This window comes from Medicago sativa, chromosome 2 (genome assembly GCF_051527215.1).
Source record: "Medicago sativa cultivar Bolivia chromosome 2, Bolivia_mono, whole genome shotgun sequence".
Classification (NCBI taxonomy): domain Eukaryota; kingdom Viridiplantae; phylum Streptophyta; class Magnoliopsida; order Fabales; family Fabaceae; genus Medicago; species Medicago sativa.
In genome coordinates this window covers 78,133,237-78,155,104 of record NC_140750.1, presented here as the reverse complement: position 1 = coordinate 78,155,104, position 21,868 = coordinate 78,133,237, and the positions used below count along the sequence as shown (strand labels likewise).

The following is a 21,868-nucleotide window of genomic DNA, read 5'->3' as shown; positions in this document are numbered from 1 at the left end:
CACATAATCTAACACCAGAATCACGAAGAGATGCTTCTCCAAACCAATGGTTTGGAGACGTGCAAAAATCTAAAGAAAGTACCAAAATTAGAAAGAGATATGTTTCTCTGCATGCATGTAACCATACAACACACGCTATTAAAAATGAAAAAAAATCTAAAGAAGGTATCAATACAAATACAAAATACAGAAGAACCACCATTCTATCATTCTATTTCTTTGCATGTAATACTAGAATTATAAAGAGATATATTTATATGCAAATCAAACAAGCTTTTGGTCATAAAAGCCATGTGCATATGATGAGCTTGGCTTTCCATGAAATCGAAATTGGCACGGTTGGGCTGTGAAAACGAGTTATACCTTTCTTCGTTATCGTACACGTGTTTGTAACCCGACCTTATATTGAATGCAGTTGCTATGAAGGAGGTAAGTTCTCAAGTATTAATGTTATTGAGAGTTACGGTAGTAGTTTATAATTTTCTAGAAGATGAATTGAAGTAACAAGACATTAGCAATTTGTTTAAATAGAATAGTTCCCTCTTATGCTGCTATTGCATTGTTAGTGACTGTTGTTCTTCTCAATGTACGATATAAGTTGGTTTCTCAAATTTCTTAATTAAAGAATTTTTGATATCAACGTGTGAGGTTAAATATGATATAGAGACTTATATTTATAGTACTGACTGGTTTGTTGTATTGGGATAAGTTCATATATTCAATTTGGATGGAATGAGTTTATAACCGTTAATGACACTTAATCAACTAGCAACAGACCCGTGCTAAGCACGGGCCCGTGCTCCGCACGGGCTGATCCTTAAATCGTGATTTACGCGTCAAAACGCGTTTACAATATTATTTACATTGAAAAATAAGAAAAAAAAATTAATGATAAAGATGAATATAATAATAAATACATTGAAATAGTTGTTATTAAATATTATAAAGTGGTAGACTAAAAATATGTGAAAACATTATAAATAATAAAATCACAATAATGATAACGGGGACGTTAATAAGCCCTGTGATTTTTATATATCATTGAAAAATATTTGTAATTATTTTAGCATTTTTTATATGAATTTATAAACAATAAATATGTATATCGTGCAAGATTCTTATGTCAAATTAGAGGAAATTATACTCCCCTCCCCTCTAAGATGCTTGAATTAGACTTTCCTCCCCTCTTATGTTAAAATATACACTCCTCTCCTCTCTTATTCAAAACATATTAGAAAACTGTTCACTCCCCTCCCCTAAGAGAAGCCTTGAATTACATTCCCCTCCACTCTTATGTTAAAATCTACATTTTACTCCCTCAATATATTTTTTTTTATTTCTAATAATCAAGAAAAAAATAAGAATCTAACATACTTGATAAAAATAGTATTGCGGGTCTATTTTAATATAATAAAAAATTGAATACATATTTTTCGCTATTTTTTATTCACAATTTCATTAACATGTAGTTTAAAACCTTATTATAAAATATGAAACAAACCAAAATAAAATTAAAATATGTGAAAAATTACAACAACAATAAAGCATGGTTATTTAAAGTTAATTTTATATTCTAAATTATAAAATTAATAGCAAAATATTTAAATTTAATTATCATTGACATTTAAATTATAAAAAAAAATGAATTAATTTTTCTTAAATGGTGGTTCAAAATTAATATATATCATAAAAACATTTGTTTATGTTAAAATAGATTAAAGTGTAGTGCATATTTAATTATTAAGGAAGAGGGTTGTAATTCAAGCATCTTATAAAGGAGGGGAGTATAAATATTACTTTTCAAGGGAGGGGAGTGTATATTTTAACATAAGAGGGGAGGGGAGTGTAATTCAAACATCTTTGAGGGGAGGGGAGTGTAATTTACTAATCAAATTATAATTAGTATATTATAATTATTGCCATTATTATTTAGAAGATACAATTAGGCATGACAATGGAGCGGGTGAGGACATGTTTTACCTTCCCCGTCCCCATACCCTACTACCATATACATACCCGCTACCCTACCCATATCCAACGGAGATAAGAAATCAAATCTCATCCCGTCTCCGACGGGTTAGGGTATCCCCGCCCCATCCCAGCAATGGATTTTTTTTTAATAAAATAGAAGTATTTTTCTGCCTCGGACGCAATGTTGCAATGCAGTATCCTACAAAGAAATGACAGCGATAGGGTTGTGTGACTGAAACGATTCATGGGTTGAGTTTCTTTTTATATAAAAGGGGGCAATAAAATGATTTTCTACATTTGGGACGAGTTTGGGTATGGGTTCAGGGTGGGTATACCTATATCCCCGTTACTCATCCCGTACCCGTATTTTGAAATCGGGAAAAACCCAAACTAAATCAAAGCGGGGAAAAATCCGTCAAATTGAGTTTGGTTTGGATGGGTACTCGCAGGTATGAGTTTTGTTGCCATGCCTAGATACAATACATATAAAAAAAAAATCAATTTGACTAATTAATATGTGACTGAGTGTTGTCTCATGTATGATTTCTACAACAATATTAGTTGGTGTCGATTTAGTTAGAGAGTAACGTTTGTCTTGTCTTTTTTTATAGTCATTCTTTGAAAGGATATAATGATTAATAATGAAAAACGATTAAAAATAATAATTTTATAATATGACATTAAGATAAACCAAAAAACGTATGAAAATCATTTATACAAAAGAAGTAATCTTGAAGATGTGTAATTTTATGTAAAGTAGTTGTATTTCTCATATTAAATACTAACCCCGTGTATAATTTATAAATGTGAAAGATTTTGTAACTCTCCCAAAGTTATGTTATTTGTGATAATTCAATTGGATATAATTGAATAAATTTAGATGTAAAAATATGTATTAGTGAGAAATAGTCTTATGCTTTTTTTTTGTCAAAAAAAGTCCTATGCTTTTTTCTTATTTATTTACTCTTTCTTTCCCGTGATTTTTTAAGTATCGGTATAAAATGTTTCTCCTATTTTTTTTTATTATTCATAAGTGGAATGTATTTATTAATGTTTTTTTTATTAGAAACACACGATGAGATAAAATCACATGTAGGTCATAAAGTTTATTTTTAATAAATGTAAATTAAATATATGACAAATTTGTTACGAATTAAAACAACGACATTCAATAATTTATAGATTTTTTTTATCATGATAAAAACCACCTCTTTAAAAAAACAATTCAGGGCCCGTTTTGATGCAAATTAAAATAAAAGTGATTTTGATATCTATTAAGAATTTATAAAACAAATCACGATTCATTTTGGTTGGTTATTGTAATTAAAATCACATGTTTTAAATAATTTAATTTGTTTGGATACAACTATAAAAAAAAATGGATTTTTTGTTACAAAATTACATCAACTTTAATAATTATGGAAATATTAACTTTAATAATCTTTTTTTAAATAACAAACATCATTAACTTAATCTTTTTACTTCAAAAAAAAGATTAAGTTAGTGATGTTTGTTATTTAAAAAAAGATTAAGTTAGTGTGTTTTATCGAATGAGTTTATTTTAATTTGTTTTTAAAAGAGAAAAAATCTAGGGAGGTTGAAGCAAAATACAGTAAAGGATATAATTTTGATGACGTGTCATAAAATTAAGAAGGGGTAAGATTGTATTTTTTAGTAAACATTGAGTTTTATAATTAGAGAATAGATTAACGATCACAGTTTTTCAACGATGGCAATCTGTGTGACTAAACGTTTAATTTCTTTTTTTAGTAAAAACTTTTAAATATTTTGTTAACCAATAAACTTTTAAACATATCGAATGTATTTGGTTTTTATTTTTCGGATGAATTAGTTTTTTCTAAACATATTAGATAATCTATTACCAATATATTAATCTATTATTAATATATCTATTACTAATATATTAAAATTGATATATTAAAATTGATGTCCTCCATATTGTCTAAATTGTTATCGACTAAACTCGTAATGTTACTAATTTATTGGATTCATGATCAAATTGCTATTAAATGATAAGAAAAAACAATATATTATTACACAAATATAATAAAACGGTTTATTCTTCTCTTTAATGCTATATATATATATATATATATATATATATATATATATATATATATATATATATATATATATATATATATATATAACAAAACAGTTTTTTGTTTGTTTGTAAAAAATAAATAATAATTTTTTCTCATCTCTTATGCAATACATATAGGAAAACATTTATTCCTATCACTTCCTTTCAATTTTTTTTTATTCCTATCACTTTGAATCTCAATAATTTCCATATAAAATAAAAAAATATTTAATAGAAACACTTTATCACATAAAAAAAACATTACATTGATGTTGATACTTTGTTAATAGTAGTGAGTTTTCAAAAATTTATGATATCGATTTGCTCAATGTAAGAACATAAAATCCACAACGAGGGGTGATGCAAATATTTAACAGTGTTTTACATATAAAATTTTAAAAATTCTTTAATATAAACAGTACATTAATGTTGATATTTTAAAAATACTTATGACTTTTCAAAATTTCATCATATCAATTATCTCATTTCAATACATAAAAATTTATGTTCGCAAATATAAGTGCATAAAATCTGCAATGAGTGCGGAGCAAATATTTATCATTGTTTTGCATATAAATAAAAAATATTTGATAGAAACACTACATTAATCTTGATATGTTGAAAATAGTCAAGTTTTCAAAAAAATTATCATATCTACTTTCACATGTCGATACATAAAACTTTGCACTTAAAGTCTTCAACGAATGCAATGCAAATATTTAACAGTGATTTGCATATAAAATAAAAATATTAATAGAAACACTAAATTAATGTTGATGTTTTGAAAATAATCACGAGTTTTCCAAATTTTAACATATCGACTTTCTCATATCAGTAAATATAAATTTGCGTCCCTAGATCTAAACACATAAAATCTGCAACGGAGGCAGTCCAAATATTTAAAGGTGTTTTGTATATAAAATAAAATTAAAAATATTTAATAGAAACTTTATATGTTCAAAATTAAGAATGTTCTAATGTTTCTCATATATGTTCAAAATAACAACCGTTGTAATTTATAATTTTACAAAAAATAATTAAAACTACATGTGATTGTTTAGAAAAATTCAGTTATTTGGTAGATAATAGAAATAGATAATATAAATGTAACGTGGGTTAGAATTTAAAATCTATTTGTATTTTTAGTATATATTATATTCATTCTCACATGACATGCATTACTCTAAAAATCATTTTTAATACATGAAGAATGAAAGATAATGAATTCTTGTGATGCATATCAGATCAAAGTGGTTGTAAAAAAATATTTATCGTATGAAGAATGGATAAAGTTGTTTTTTTTAAGGAAAGAATGGATAAAGTTGTTCTTAAGTAAGAAATTAATGTTAGGTATAATGGTTAACATTATTTTCACATGCACGACAAATTAAAGTGGTTACAATATCAACCCTTACTTTTCTCACTTTACTTACAAGTCACTTTAGAGGAGCCTAGACCATGGAGATGAATTGAACTAAAAGTAACATAAAATACACACGATTGGTATACACAATTGTTTTATCGAATTGTTTTATCGATTTTTTTAACATAAATAGGAGAGCACAATTTGTCATTAAACACAATATATTCACGCAATTCCACGGAACCCAAACTGCAGCATTCCATACCAAAAGGAATCCTCTCATTTCCACTTTCTTGCGACCTAAATCCAACGAGGTCACAAGCGTTAAAAAATCATCTGGATAACAATAACCAGACCCATGCAGCAGAAATGGGCTAGGCTGGACTTTGTAAGACCTAAGTCTGGCCTACTTAAAAAATTATAGGCCTGAGACTGACCTATTATCCGTCACTAACTTATTTTTAAGGTCTGACTTGACCTTTTTAAGGGTCCGGTTAAGTCTGGAAGTCTATTTAAAGTCTATTTTACACTAAGATCTAGCAACACTTATAAGCTTACTACTAAATAGGTCAAATTTATGAAGTCATAAAGCACATGAATATGTCTACTACTAAATAATGAAATTGGGTGTGCATTAGAAGACAAACTTAACATATTCTTTTGATAGAAGACAAACTTAACATATAATGACACAACAAAATGTGTAGCTAGTAGAAGCAATATGTGATGGTAGTAATGAAGAGGGGTGGTCATGTTTTGGAGAGAGAACATTATGGTAGTAGTCTAATCTTTACGGGAAGCTTAAAAAAAATGGGGAAATCAATTGAATGTTTTCAAAAAATAAATGAAATTACTCTCTTACCCTTTAATTTAAGTTATTTAAAAAGAAAAGAAATGGTTTTTAAGTCCAAAGTAAAAAGGTGTATGATGCTAATGCACACCTTCTAAAATTCAAGTGAGTGTGCATTAACATTACCCTATATATATAAGAAATAATTCAAATCCTTTTTTTATGTTTAAAAGTTTAGATGAGTGAGACTCTCGAGGTTAACCGGGGTCGGTGTTTATGGATCATCCACCAAAGAGGTCCGTACATCGGCATCGGAAGTTAAACCCACGATCTTACAAATGAGTCAACTTCTTATCAATTGATCCAACTTTTGTTGGCAAATAAATCAAATCCTTGAAGTTAGTATGATACATATATTGGTAGGGTAGATTATATCTAAACCTATACTATATTAAAAAAATATATATAGGATTTTGAGCTGAGTTTTTCATCATTCCAACCATACGGTTGAACAATTTTTTCTATAATATAATAATATTATATATAAAGAAAGGGAAATGATCCTATAAAGTGAGTAACAAAAATTCATTCACTATTATTTCACATAAATGGTGTCCCTGCCCAATACTCAAATTGCAACATCTTTTTTTCGGTTACATTGATCTTTCATTTTCCTTCAGACACATTTTGATATTCCATCTAATATTTAGGGCCCGTTTGTTTTGTTTCAGATTTTTTCAAAAAAAAAAAAATACTTTTTCCCTTAAAAAAAATCATTTTTTTCATTTTTATGTGTTTGTTAAGGATATTTAGAAAAATCATTTTATAAAAAAAAATCTATTTTGACCTTAAAATGAAAAGCTATTAGGATTAACTTTTCTCAAAATCTATTTTTTTCAACAACAACGAGATAACACATGTGCAAACACAAATAACTTCAGACTTTTATTTTTAAATCTCTAAAAAAAATTTCTAGATTCTTTTGACACAAAATCTATTTTTTTTTAAAGCTAAAACAAACGCACCCTTAGTAGTTTACGAAGTTAAGATATTTCCATCAATCAAGTTGTGAGCTTCTGAGCTATACACAGTTTTACTGTTAGACTCAACAATTGTTGGACCATGAAGAATGAAATTGCCAACTATAATGAGGTGTTTCTCATGTCCCCTGTATTTTTCCTATGTTTTTATTCATGTCAATGTCTCTCCACATATTTTACTCCTCAAAGAATAATGAATGTGATTTCCTGAAATCTGCTTACATTAGAATATTAACAACTCCAACTTATCACCAATTATGCACAGAAAATATTTTGTGCTTAATTAGAACTTTAAGATTGGCAAATGTGAGAATAAATAACAGCCAGTAATCTGTGAATTTGCTGAACACTGATTGTAGAAGCTCTTTTTTCTTTGTAGCAGTTTGCTTGAAGCCACATAACACTGATTTGCTGAACCAGTAATCTGTGCTTAATTATAAATTTCCTAGGACTTGAGAATTTGCTGAACACTGATTTGATTTTAACATCTGTTGCTGCACTTGCGTGTATCGTCACCAATACCATGGCACATAATCTGTGACAAATAAATATAATTAGTTAAATTTTTGAAATTTATAATTGAAGATTTATAATAGTCAATGAAAGGTATCTATCAATGGTGTTAATTGTTAGAAAGAGTGTCTCTGTCTTCAAATTAAAATGTCGATGAACTTCAACTAGCCAGTCCACAACAATAGTCCTCATATTCATATTGATTTCCTTCTGTGATTGCATGTAGTTTGAAGCTCTATTATCTTCCTGCATTTTGAATTCTCAGTATTAATTTACTTATCAAGCTAAAATTTATTGATAGCTTATAGAACACTCACTGTTGTAGCTTTGGTAGTTCCTTGCCCTGCAAAAAGATTGGTCAATTGTTTCTTTCCCTTCAAGAAAACTACGAGAAACTTGAAAATGAAAAGAAAATTTCAGAACCTGTTGATGATTCTTGAAATCTGATTCCTATCAAGTTTACCAATATCTCGAACAACTTCATGGATGCTTCTTTTTGCTCTCTGCTTCTCCGTGTCTTTGCCTGCAAGAAACATGATATCCAAATGTTAAGAAAAAAATCAAGAAGAAATAAATTTAGAGTCCTGATACGTCGACCACCTTACGTGGACAAACACCCCATACCACTCTTAGTTGGCATATTTAACAATTTTTTTTTTGCCTAATCCATGTCATACCAAAAAAAAAAATTGGCTTCTTTCCTCTGGTTCATTCAGTCCAGTTTCTCTCTCTCTCTCTCTCTCTCTCTCTCTCTCTCTCTCCCTCTCTCTCTCTCCCCCCTGTTCCATTTTTTCGCCGGCGAGAAGAATTTCGCCTTCAATCACTTTACCTTCTTCAATCAATTCAGTAGGGTGAGAAAGGGGTTATTGATGCTCGCGACTCTCTATCTCTCTTTGTCTCACGTCTCGTTCGCTCTCGCTCTCGACGGCCTTCAAACTCTCTGTTCTTCTCCAATTCTCTGTTTTCGATTTTTGTAAGTTCTATCACCTTCTTCAGCGCTAACTCCTGATTCATATTTGTTGGAACACTAGTTAATTCTAGTGAAGAAAATTGGAAAGAAAAACACTATGAAAAAACTAGTGTGTGGGTGTGACTTAAAAATGTCCCACATTGAAGGGTCACCCCAACTAGTAAGTGTTTATATATGGGAAAAGTGACCTCCAAGGGTGTGCCCTTGGGGTACCCAATTTTGTGAACGGGTGAACGCTTAAAAAAAATTGATATATTTTTTTGTCACTTGAAAATGTTAAATTAATTAATTAATTAATTTAATCATTATCCGTAAGCGCCACGCGTAACAAATAATTTGTTACGATCCGACCCGATCCAAAAGCATATCCAGAAACTTTCGGATATATCCAATTAAGAAACAAAACGCGTTTGCTTAAGGATTAAGCAGACTTAATCCCCAAGTCACTCGTTTTTTGTTACAAACTCTCCCTATAAAAGGAGAGCTCGCCCCATTTGATTCTTTACACCAAAATCTCACAGTTGATGCTTCCTGTGCGGTTTTCTCTCTTCTCCCTTTCGATTTTAACAAATCGTTCTTCTGCTTCTACTCCTTTCTGTCCCTTCGGTATTAAGACTGTTCTTAAGACCATAGTCCCTTGGTCTTAAGTTCATATTCCCTTTGATAATATATGATTCTTCGGAATATAGAGTACTATTAAGATCATATTAAAGAATGATCTTAACAGTATATATATTATTTTTAAGGAGAAATGGTGGTATCACCATATTTGAGTGGTCGTAGTGCCATATTCATGTTTTGGAGAAGTTAGAATGGTGGTAACACCATATTTGAGTGGTCTCAGCACCATAATAGAATGGTAATAATACCATATTAATTTGAACGGTTTCAAATAGAGCGGTTACGTACCGTATCGAGTGGCTTCGATCAAACGATTGAGCCATATTGTGAAGGTGTAATTCTCGAACGATTTTTCTACTGTGCAGTAGTTAATCGAACAGTTGTAGCTGGGCTTGTTTTATCCTGGAGGCGGCGTGGTTGATAGTCTACCTTGCACAACTTTGGGTAGTGCCACGAAACGTCTTAAAGAGAGCGACCTGGTCGTGACTCAACCTAGTAACAACTTCGGTAGATTAACAGAATTTGGAAATCCAAATTTAACAGTTTGGAAATCCAAAAACAACAATTTTAAGACGTTTCAATCTGCTATGTCTACCGGAGATGTTACTTATTGAGATTAAATTGTCCCTAAATAAATTATGGATAAATCAAGCTATTGAATTACATATTTTGACTGAAACGACGAAGTGCTTGTTGTAAACAACAACACTATGAAATTCACATATCTCGTTTTGGTAAAGTGTGGAGTTAATTGCAAATAGCCATAACTGGACACATCGACATGGTGCAATCCCATAATTTTCCTAAAGTGTTTTATGACGCTGCCGTTTTTTTTGAGTTAAAGAAATGATAATTGGAATAAGCTTACGGTTTTAGAAATTGTCATCACACTTCACTTGAAAAACAGTATTGAGAAAAATTATGCTTATAATGATATCGATAGATCAAGGCTCTAAGATTAAGCGCAACAATATTGTTTTAATATTGAGCACCAGCTATGCACCATAGCCACTAAAGCTTCGAACTTATAACTTTGCGATAAAGAAAAATAATTAGAGTTGTGGAATTGTACTTTATGTCCGGAAAGAATCTGAATTCAGATTTCTATTGAATAAGACTGAGTTGACTCAGACTTAAAAAGAAAGACTTGTGTACCATGCATTCTTGTGGGAAAAGACTGCGTCTTTTATGGTAATATTAAGAATTAAAATTCTCCTTCTATTTTATTAGTTGTGTGATTTTAATATTTGACTCATGAACAAGCGTTTAAATTTAAACTTGAGTAACTTGGACTTAATTCCAAGTTATATGGTTAGACAATTTTATTTATTGCAGTCAAGATATATGAACCAAAAGTTCATATAAATCAGAATTTAGAGAATTGAATCTCTAAACATAATAAATTATTATATGTGTTAAATTGATGACACATAAATTAGAAATGATAAAATGATATCTTTATCATATTGATGACTGTGAATTTTGGAAAATAAAATTGATAAGCTTGATATGTTCAATTTTTATAATGAAAATTGAAATTTATAGAGTACCCAAGTCTAAGAACAAAAATTCTAATTAAGAAATTTTTGAAGAAAAGACAATCCAACTTGTCTTATTTTTTGAACTTGGGATTGTCTGAACTATACTTAGATTCTGGACCCCAAGAGAGTTGAACTCACTAGTAGAGCCTATGAATGTGTATTCATCGGGTATGCGATAAATAACGAAACATATAGGTTTTATGACCTAAATGTTAAAGTGATCATAGAATTTAAAAGATGTCGAATTCTATGTAAATATTTACCCCTTTAACTAAAGAATAGTGGGGGCACTAGTGGGGGCTCTAATGGGAGCACGACATTAGTGGGGGCAAAATAAATTTCCCTTTAAAAATTAAGAACTAGTGGGGGCACTATATCTAATCACATTCATGTAATTAGAAATAGTTATGAAAACATCATACAAGATGTTATAGAACCTCAAGGAGGTAAGAAAGCTAAAATTGCTAAAGAGTATGAACTTGGTTTATACATTGGAAGAAGATTCATTAAGCCTTAAAGAAGTTATATCCTCATTGGATGCTGAATTATGGCAAAAGCAATAAACGATGAAATGAATTTTCTAGAGTCTAACAAAACATGAAACTTGGTTGACTTGTCTCATAGTTGCAAAACCAATCGGTTGTATTTGATTTTTGAAAAAAAGGAACTAAAACCTGATGGTACGGTTGATGAATACAAGGCTTTCCTTGTAGTCAAAGGTTTTAGACAAAGAGAAAAATATAGACTTCTTCGACATTCATTCACCAGTCACTAAAATCATATCCATAAGAGTACTAGTCCCTTTAGCCGCCGTTTATAACTCGATAGTACTCCAAAAGGATGTGAAAGTTGCCTTTTTATGGTGAACTAGAAGAACAAGTCTATATGGAACAACCTGAAAAGTTTTGCGATTCATGGACAAGAAAACAAGGTCTGTAAGTTAGATAATTATTTGTATGGTCTAAAATAAACTCCTGAGGAATGACATGAAAAAATTTGACATTCTAATGCTATCGAATGAGTATAAAGTGATTGAAAGTGACAAATAATATTTGCACGATCATAAGTCTCTATAAAGACGACTTGCTCATATTTGATTTAGAGATTCATGTTATGAATTATGTGAAATCATTGTTTATCAACAACATTGATAAGAAAGACCTAGACAAAATTGAAGTAATTCTTGGTTTCAAGATTACTAGATCAGAAAAAAGAATTTTTTTTTTTTTTGATAAATCTCATAAGGTTGAGAAGTTCTTAAGGAAATATTATTATTTCGCCGTAAACTTGCAATCATATATTATGATCCAAGTGTAAGAACACTTGAGATGGAGTTAGAAACAGAATATGCGAGCATCATTGGCTATACTTAGGTATGCCACTGAATGTATTAGACCCGACATTGTCGATGTCGTAAAAATCTTGTGCAAGTTTACTAGTAGACAAAAGAAAAGCATTGTCATGCTATTGAAAGAGTCATGAGGTGCCTTAAAAGACTATGACTCTAAGATTACATTATGAGAAGTATCCTATTGTACTTAAATGGTACAAGATACAAATGAGAAGTATCATATTGTACATGAATGGTACAAGATATAAAATAGAACATCTTTCAGATGAATATTTAGCGACTAGTGTTTGCACATTGAGCATCACTAGAGGAGTTGTTTGTTAAAACAAATGATATTGACTCAGTCCACTATGGAATGAATCTGAGATGAGAACACTAGAGAAAACTAGTGAAGAAGCAAGTTGGCTAAGATCCTTGCTAGCTGAGATCCCTCTATGGGAAAAACCGTTACCTGCTGTGTTAATTCATTGCGATAGTACCGCGGCTATTGCAAAGATTAAGAATCGTTATTACAATGGTAAGAGACGACAGATATGGCGAAAACACAGCACGATTAGAGAGTGTATCTCTAAATGGAGCGGTTGGAGTTGATTTTGTACGTACGAATGAAAACTTAGCTGATCCTTTGACGAAAGGACTTAATAGAGAGAAAGTCCAAGAAACATCCAGTAGGATGGGACTAATGCCTATAGCCCACAAGTGACGGTAACCCGACCTAGATGACTGGAGATCCCAAGAAATAGGTTCAATGGGTAAAAACAAGTCATGAAGTGGTAGAACATGCTATGAGAGAAAGAATATAGAAAGCATGATCCTGCAGCGAAAGAAGGATGAGGTAATAGTAACTCTTAATGAGATCTATACTCTATGTTGAGTGGGGTACACAGCTACAGGAGTACCCTTGATAGACTCACCTATACGAATGTGGAACTTAGGCCAGTCCTATGGAATTTCGAGGCAGAATTGCTAGAGCATTCGTTAAAACCGGGATACACGTGCAGGGCCTTAAAACGCACGGGCTTTTAGAATACACCTATGAAAAGGTTTGTGTGTGGATTCTATGTCTGAGATAGAGTTCAATGCTGTAAGCAACTCTTGTTAAATCAGAATACCTTCCACTATGCTAAGGTTCAAGTTGTTGGCGACACCTTTGTATATTAGCAAATCTTATGGAAACGTTTTACGTTATTTCTCGAAACCATTTTGAAGTCAAGTGGGGGATTGTTGGAACACTAGTTAATTCTAGTGAAGAAAATTGGAAAGAAAAACACTATGAAAAAACTAGTGTGTGGGTGTGACTTAAAAATGTCCCACATTGAAGGGTCACCCCAACTAGTAAGTGTTTATATATGGGAAAAGTGACCTCCAAGGGTGTGCCCTTGGGGTACCCAATTTTGTGAACGGGTGAACGCTTAAAAAAAATTGATATATTTTTTTGTCACTTGAAAATGTTAAATTAATTAATTAATTAATTTAATCATTATCCGTAAGCGCCACGCGTAACAAATAATTTGTTACGATCCGACCCGATCCAAAAGCATATCCAGAAACTTTCGGATATATCCAATTAAGAAACAAAACGCGTTTGCTTAAGGATTAAGCAGACTTAATCCCCAAGTCACTCGTTTTTTATTACAAACTCTCCCTATAAAAGGAGAGCTCGCCCCATTTGATTCTTTACACCAAAATCTCACAGTTGATGCTTCCTGTGCGGTTTTCTCTCTTCTCCCTTTCGATTTTAACAAATCGTTCTTCTGCTTCTACTCCTTTCTGTCCCTTCGGTATTAAGAGTGTTCTTAAGACCATAGTCCCTTGGTCTTAAGTTCATATTCCCTTTGATAATATATGATTCTTCGGAATATAGAGTACTATTAAGATCATATTAAAGAATGATCTTAACAGTATATATATTATTTTTAAGGAGAAATGGTGGTATCACCATATTTGAGTGGTCGTAGTGCCATATTCATGTTTTGGAGAAGTTAGAATGGTGGTAACACCATATTTGAGTGGTCTCAGCACCATAATAGAATGGTAATAATACCATATTAATTTGAACGGTTTCAAATAGAGCGGTTACGTACCGTATCGAGTGGCTTCGATCAAACGATTGAGCCATATTGTGAAGGTGTAATTCTCGAACGATTTTTCTACTGTGCAGTAGTTAATCGAACAGTTGTAGCTGGGCTTGTTTTATCCTGGAGGCGGCGTGGTTGATAGTCTACCTTGCACAACTTTGGGTAGTGCCACGAAACGTCTTAAAGAGAGCGACCTGGTCGTGACTCAACCTAGTAACAACTTCGGTAGATTAACAGAATTTGGAAATCCAAATTTAACAGTTTGGAAATCCAAAAACAACAATATTCCATACATAAGGTTATTAGGGTTATATTTGTGTTTTTGCCTGTGTTTTTCAATTCCATGTGATTGCATGTGTTCAATGTCAATTCAAATTGAGCTTGTTCAATATTTGATGCTGATTGTAAGTGATTACGTTTATTCTTTTGGTTTTGTCAATTTTAAATTTGTGAAAGAACACAATTGATCTAAGGAAATGTTGGAAATGCTAAGGTCAATGTTGACATCCCTGATGCTAAGGTTATATGTTTTAATTATTTGTATATCACAAATTATCGTATGAAAACTATATCATTTTAAGCCAACCTGTCATGTAAAAATTAGATAACCAAAAGAATGAGCAATGCGATTACGCCTGAACAAATCTGGTTACACCTTTGTAAAATTATGGTTATATGCTTCAGTTAATTGGTTAGTAGAATTATCATTTTAAGACTATATAATTTTAAGCAAATCTATCACTAAAATACCAATTGTGATCAACTTTTAAGTTTCATGCAGTGTAATTACTTTAATTTGATGTTTGCAGATTAGTAAACTTATAGATGAGTAATTTTAACACAGAAAAAAAAAATATTGTTACGCCTTTGTAAATTATAGGGTAATCTTTCTCAATTTTGGTTAGTTTTTGTGAAGCCTGTTAAAGATGAACAATAGTTCACCTCTCACCCATGCTCATTAGTCAAGATTATCTAGTTTTCCCAAATGTATTCCTTTCACATGATTTAGGTGGATAAATAGTAAGAAAGAGATAAAATGTACCTCAAATCTCATTTTTGGATAAAACATGGTTACACCTTTGATAAAACTTGCAGCTTACAAAAGAAGTTGTTTATTGTCAGATGGACGTTAAATGTGGTGAACTAGTGTGCTTCGATGTTCGTTTGGCTTAAAATGTCATTGTTTTTAAACAGGAAGTTACAGTTAACCATAAATTTGGTCTGTGTGACCACAATTTTTCAGTTGTGTGACCATCATTTTTCCAGATTTTTGAATTTGTTCATCTTTAGGCGTGAAAATCTCGCAGCTTATACAAGAAGTTGTTTATGGTCGGACGGAGGTTAAATGAGGTGAACTAGTGTGCTTCCATGTTCGTTTGGCCTAAAATGTCATTGTTTTTAAACAGAAAGTTACAGTTAACCATAAATTTGGTATGTGTGACCACAATTTGATGTTCTGATTTATATAGTCAATACAATTTTCTAGTATGGCCAACATAGTACAATATTCATACAATTACATATCAATTGTCTGTAAAGAATTATTAGAATTAGTTTGATTGAAATTCTTACGTGAAAAATTTCATGCGTTATAGTAGTGTATTCATTTTTTTTCCAAATACTTTTCTTGATAGAACAAGGATGTATCTGATGCAATTCAGAAGGTTGCTATTGCCTATGCAATTCAGTGAAATAAGCTAAAAATTTCTGATCATGTTATTTTCTACCAGGTAACTCTACTAACTGCACAGTTTTGTTGTTGGCTTCAAGCTTGAGTTCTAATCTTGATTATCTTCGTTTAACTTAAAATTGCACTTCCTTTGTCATAGGGGGATTTGGAGGATAAAAGAGCCTGTTTGGGTTTAGTGGAATGCATAAATCATAAGCTATTGCCACCATTTCCCGTTCGGCATGAAAAAACTGGTAATTTTTCTATGAGCTATAACATGAACAATTCCATATTGGTGTTGTATTCATATGAGCTTAAAATTGAATGTCATGCTATATAGTTTTATTATCAGATGATTTTGTTGCACACAACAAATTCACGGTCTTGTTAATGCCAAATGAATTGGACAGTGTCACGTCTCATATACTCCAAGACTTGCAGCACACAAAAACAATACATGATCCTGAGATAAAGGTTTGGCTACCATTAGGCATAAGGACAAAGAAGAAAGGTGGTGGAAAGAAGAAAATTGCGTCTTTATTTTATTTCTCCAGGGAATATTCTATTTTCATACTTGAAGCTTTTCATTGGCCTCGTGGAAGGATAGAAAATGGAGATATGATTTACAAATTGATTATGTATCTTATGGTGATGTCATTTTATTTTGAAAGATAGAAATTAGAGATAAGATTTATATTGTTGGGAGTAATGAAATTGGAGATATTATTACATTTTATCTATTATGTATTTTGAATTGTATATCTAAATTTTAATGAGTATTCTTATAAATTTTAACGAACTTTTACGAGGACCAAGCTACCCAAATTTTAATGAAATTGTAAATTTTTTTATTCTCTTTTAAATTTACCAGGACCATGTTAAACCTATATTATTAATGAAACATAATATGTTGTTAGTTACTAACTTTCTTGAACAATACTATAGTATGGTACTCACTAAGCTTGTAATGTACTATTCCTTCTAATCGCACTATGTATGGTTTTATGGTTCTTAAGATAGATATTGACAGAGTATGAATATGAATATGTTTTGCGTGACCACATTTTTACAAAGGTTAATATGTGTTTACCCCCCCTGTAATTTGGGCGAGTTCCGGTTTTCCCCCCTGTAATAAATTTTGTTAAAATTCAGCCCCTGTAATTTGAAGATTCCGTCGAAAACCCCCCTGGTCAAACCTGGCACACGCCAGGTGCTGATGTGGCGTGCCACGTCACCTTTTTCTGATGACGTGGCACGCTGACTGTATAATTATTTTATTTTTTATTTTTTTATATTGTACACGTGGCATTTTTTATTTTTTTATTAAAAAATAATTTTTTTAAATAAAAAAATATTATTTTTAATTAAAAAAATATTATTTTTAATTAAAAAAATATTTTTTTTTTAAAAAATTTAAATTTTTTTTTAAAAAAAACGAAAAAAATTCTTAAAAAATAAAAAAATGAAAAAAAATTCTGAAAAAAATAAAAAAATACCGAAAAAATTAATAAAAATGAATACAAAAATCTGGTAAATTTTAAAAATAAAAAATAAAATCTGAAAAAATTAAAAAAAAAATGAAAACATTAGGGAAAAAAATAATAAATTTCGAAAAATTCATATTTCCAGATTTTTTTCAATACCGGAAAAATGAAAAAAATTCTTTTTTTTACGGAAAGTACTTGTCTTTCAACCGTATAACATGATTTATATACCGGAGTCAATCAATATACATTGTATCCTGTTATTAGGACATGATTTTTATAAATATTATTAATCTTGAAAATTTTGAAAATGATCAATCTTGAAATTTTTGAAAAAAGATTAATTAGCTCTTTGGGACTGGTTGTTTCTTTTAAAAAATGTCCTCAATTTTCAATACAAGTAAAACATGTAACACATCGTAAATATTAAAAAAAATTCCAGATTGTTTTTATTTTTCGAAAAAGAAGTTTTTCAAATTTTCTCAACAAAAAAAAATCTTGAAAATATTTTTATTTTTAAAAATCTGTGTACAAATTTATTTAAAAATTTAGGAAAATTCAGATTTTTTTTTCAATTTTTTTTTACGATGTGTTACAAATTTGAGAATATTTTCTAATATTTAAAAATTGAGGATAAAAACAATCTGGAAATTATTTGTATTGAAAATTGAGGACATTTTTGAAAAGTACTTTCTAGAAAAAAAGAATTTTTTTCATTTTTCCAGTATTGAAAAAAATATGGAAATATGAATTTTTCGAAATTTATTAATTTTTTCCCTAATGTTTTCATTTTTTTTTAATTTTTCCAGATTTTATTTTTTATTTTTAAAATTTACCAGATTTTTGTATTCATTTTTATTAATTTTTTCGGTATTTTTTTATTTTTTTCATTTTTTTTATTTTTTAAGAATTTTTTGCGTTTTTTTTAAAAAAAAATTAAATTTTTTTTTAAAAAAAATATTTTTTTAATTAAAAATAATATTTTTTAATAAAAAAATATAAAAATGCCACGTGTACAATATAAAAAAATAAAAAAAAAATAATTATACAGTCAGCGTGCCACGTCATCAGAAAAAGGTGACGTGGCACGCCACATCAGCACCTGGCGTGTGCCAGGTTTGACCAGGGGGGTTTTTGACGGAATCTTCAAATTACAGGGGCTGAATTTTAACAAAATTTATTACAGGGGGGAAAACCGGAACTCGCCCAAATTACAGGGGGGTAAACACATATTAACCCTTTTTACAAATACGTGACCACTATTTTTTTCATAAATTAGAACTTGTCCGTCTTTAGGCGTGATAAACTCGCCGATTGTAAAACAGGTTATTTATGGTTGGAAATGCTTTTAGTGCAGTGATCAAATGAGATTATGCGTTCAATTCGCCTAAAACGAAATTATTTACATCTGAGAAATATAAACTAGCCAAATATATGGTCTGTATGACCACATTTTTACAAATATGTGACCACTATTTTTTTTCATAAATTAGAATTTGTCCGTCTTTAGGCGTGATAAACTCGCCGATTGTAAAACAGGTTATTTATGGTTGGAAATGCTTTTAGTGCAGTGATCAAATGAGATCATGCGTTCAATTCGCCTAAAATGATATTATTTACACCTGGTAAATATAAACTAGCCAAATATATGGTATGTGTGACCACATTTTTTAATATGCGTGACCACTATTTTTTCAGAAATTAGAACTTGTCCGTCTTTAGGTGTGATAAACTCGCAGATTGTAAAATAAGTTATTTATTGTTGGAATTGCTTTTAGTGTAGTGATCAAATTAGATTATGTGTTTGATTCGCATAAAACAAGATTACTTATACATGGGAAATATAAACTAGCCAAATATATGTTTTGTGTGACCATATATTTTAAGGTGCGTGACCACTATTTTTTTTTCCAGAAATTAGAACTTGTCCGTCTTTAGGCGTGATAAACTTGCAGATTGTAAAAGAAGTTATTTATCGTTTGAAAGGCTTTTAATGCAGTGATCAAATGAGATCATGCGTTCGATTCGCCTAAAACGAACTTATTTACATCTGAGAAATATAACTAGCCAAATATATGGTCTGTCTGACCACATTTTTACAAATACGTGACCACTATTTTTTCATAACCACATAACTACAATTATTTGTGTTCATATATAGTACAACATTGATACATGAACAATTATTTTTTTACAAGCAAACATGTATTCAATTAAAGATGGTTATGCATATTAGTACAAGCAGCAAAGACTGCGGGTTTAGGGACATATCCCACCGATGAGTTAGAACCAAACCTTTTTCAACTCCCACTAGGCTATGGGCAGCAACAATCTTAGTTCTTTTAATAAAAATAACAGTACAATTGTACATAGTAGATAAAATGTCTATGCAATCTAGAATAATATTTTATATCTCAACCACCCAAATAAGACCTTGGATACATTTCACCGTGATTTCAGACTCAGTTTCAATGAGGAAATGTCCATCTTGATTTGTTGTGAGGATCCATTGGAGACACCACTGAAGGGCTAATGCTTCGGCCAGAGTAGGGAATAGTTGCCTTCATTCTAGTTTTATTGCAGCAAATTTCAGGACTCCTCTATGGTCTCTAGACTACTATTCTCCATATCATTGTATCATCCTTAAAGCATCCTCCATCCACATTCAAATTCAGATTCATCACACCTGGTGGAGGGGGACACTAAAATTCAGTATCAGTTCTCACTAAAACAGTAGCTACAGGTGAAATAGCTATTTGGATAGGATTCAATTGCTGATTTTGGAGCACCATCTAGTTCCTAACCTGCCAAATCTTCCAGAAAGTGATACAAAAAAATTGAGCTGATAGGTGATCTTTTTTATCATCTAACCATACATCTAGACTTTCAACCACAAATGAGTAAGAACATGATGTCCTTAGGTAATTTGATTGACTCTACTAGCATTGTCGAATAGAACTATTATAACTATATATAACCAAAATTTTGAAGAGTATAACCAAAATTGTACAAAGGCGTAACCATATGTTTTCTTGCGTGCAAAATTGGTAGTCTATAAGTTTATCATACTCATAACAGAAAACTAATGCAATTAAGAGTCCAAGAAACATAGAATATATATCTCTTGATATCTTTGTGATAAATTGCCATAGAATGGTATTGTTTTAGCAGGAAAACTACATATAGCTAAATATTTGAAGCGTGTAACCACAATTTTACAAACGCGTCACCGTGTTTCAAAATTGGTCGTAAGTTTACCAAATTACGTTTTATCATGGTAGTTAGGGTATGTCGGACCATTAAGCTGCGAGTATTACACGCATATGCACAGTAGGACAAGCAACACACACACACACACACAGTTTTTTAGCCAATGCGATTCAAAATAAAAAATAGATTATCTTCATCCACAAAGAAAAATGATGTCTTCATGTCTTTATTGTGATTCAATTAGAACTGCATAGGATTTCTACTTTTCTGAACCGACATTATCTCAATTTAACATTCATTTAAATATGCTTAATTAAATAAACAAATCAAAACATGTCTTTGTTAAAACGATAACCATCATAATCAATAAACCTTATTGAGTCTACCAAATAATTAGGAATAATATGAAGCTACTAAGAGACCAACTCAATCTCTAAATTCATTAAACAAAACCTTCTTTATCAGTAAAACTTGTACATAAAACTCAAAAATTGGAGATGTTGGACAGATGTTGACACTAACTCTACGTGATATCATTTAGAGGAACAACCACAATCAAACTACAAAAATTGGAGAAAACTTATATCCATCAGATCATCCACTAACACTTGAACAAAATCTAACAACCTACCAAATTATTCAACATAATCCAAAATTTTATTAATAAAAATCAAAGTTAGCCTTGTTATGCAGTACTAACATATGTCCATCACTACTATTGCTTAACAACCAATAATCCTACCCAAAGTAATGCACACATCAGTTCATAAATAACTTCACCACAGTACTCTATTGCACAAAAAAAGCCTGTCAAAGCAACCCCAAAGCACCTCAATAACTTCACCACAGTACTCTATTGCACAATTAAAAGACGTATCAATCAACAGTACTATACTATGTTGTAGCAAATATCACACCATAATCAATGCTTCTTAAGAGTACCACATATGCAGTACTCTATAACTATTGCACCACATTGACAAAATTATATGATTGACAATTAAAAGACGTATCAATCAACAATACTATACTGTCATGCAATTTCAAAAAGACGTATCATAGACATACTTACAAAAATTTATCTGCACTTAACCATATTTTAACATAGACGTAACCACATTTTTTTCCTTCAAATTTCCAACACTTTGACCATTTTTTAACAA

The 21,868-nt window shown here is 30.6% G+C and overlaps 3 long non-coding RNA genes across 3 annotated transcripts; 1 reads left to right on the top strand and 2 right to left on the bottom strand.

Annotated features, from left to right (window-relative positions):
* Nucleotides 1-7,291: 7,291 nt before the first annotated feature.
* LOC146951045 (uncharacterized) lies at nucleotides 7,292-8,334 on the bottom strand. The gene is made up of 3 exons (XR_015025493.1): nucleotides 8,205-8,334; nucleotides 8,099-8,124; nucleotides 7,292-8,027 (listed from the first exon to the last, which is right to left on the bottom strand). It is a non-coding gene; the product is annotated as an uncharacterized LOC146951045 (long non-coding RNA).
* A 6,298-nt stretch (nucleotides 8,335-14,632) lies between these two features.
* LOC146951044 (uncharacterized) lies at nucleotides 14,633-16,810 on the top strand. The gene is made up of 2 exons (XR_015027767.1): nucleotides 14,633-16,265; nucleotides 16,422-16,810. It is a non-coding gene; the product is annotated as an uncharacterized LOC146951044 (long non-coding RNA).
* Nucleotides 16,811-19,678: 2,868 nt separating this feature from the next.
* Nucleotides 19,679-21,336, bottom strand: LOC146951043 (uncharacterized). Its single transcript, XR_015027766.1, has 2 exons — nucleotides 20,300-21,336; nucleotides 19,679-20,181 (listed from the first exon to the last, which is right to left on the bottom strand). It is a non-coding gene; the product is annotated as an uncharacterized LOC146951043 (long non-coding RNA).
* Nucleotides 21,337-21,868: the final 532 nt, after the last annotated feature.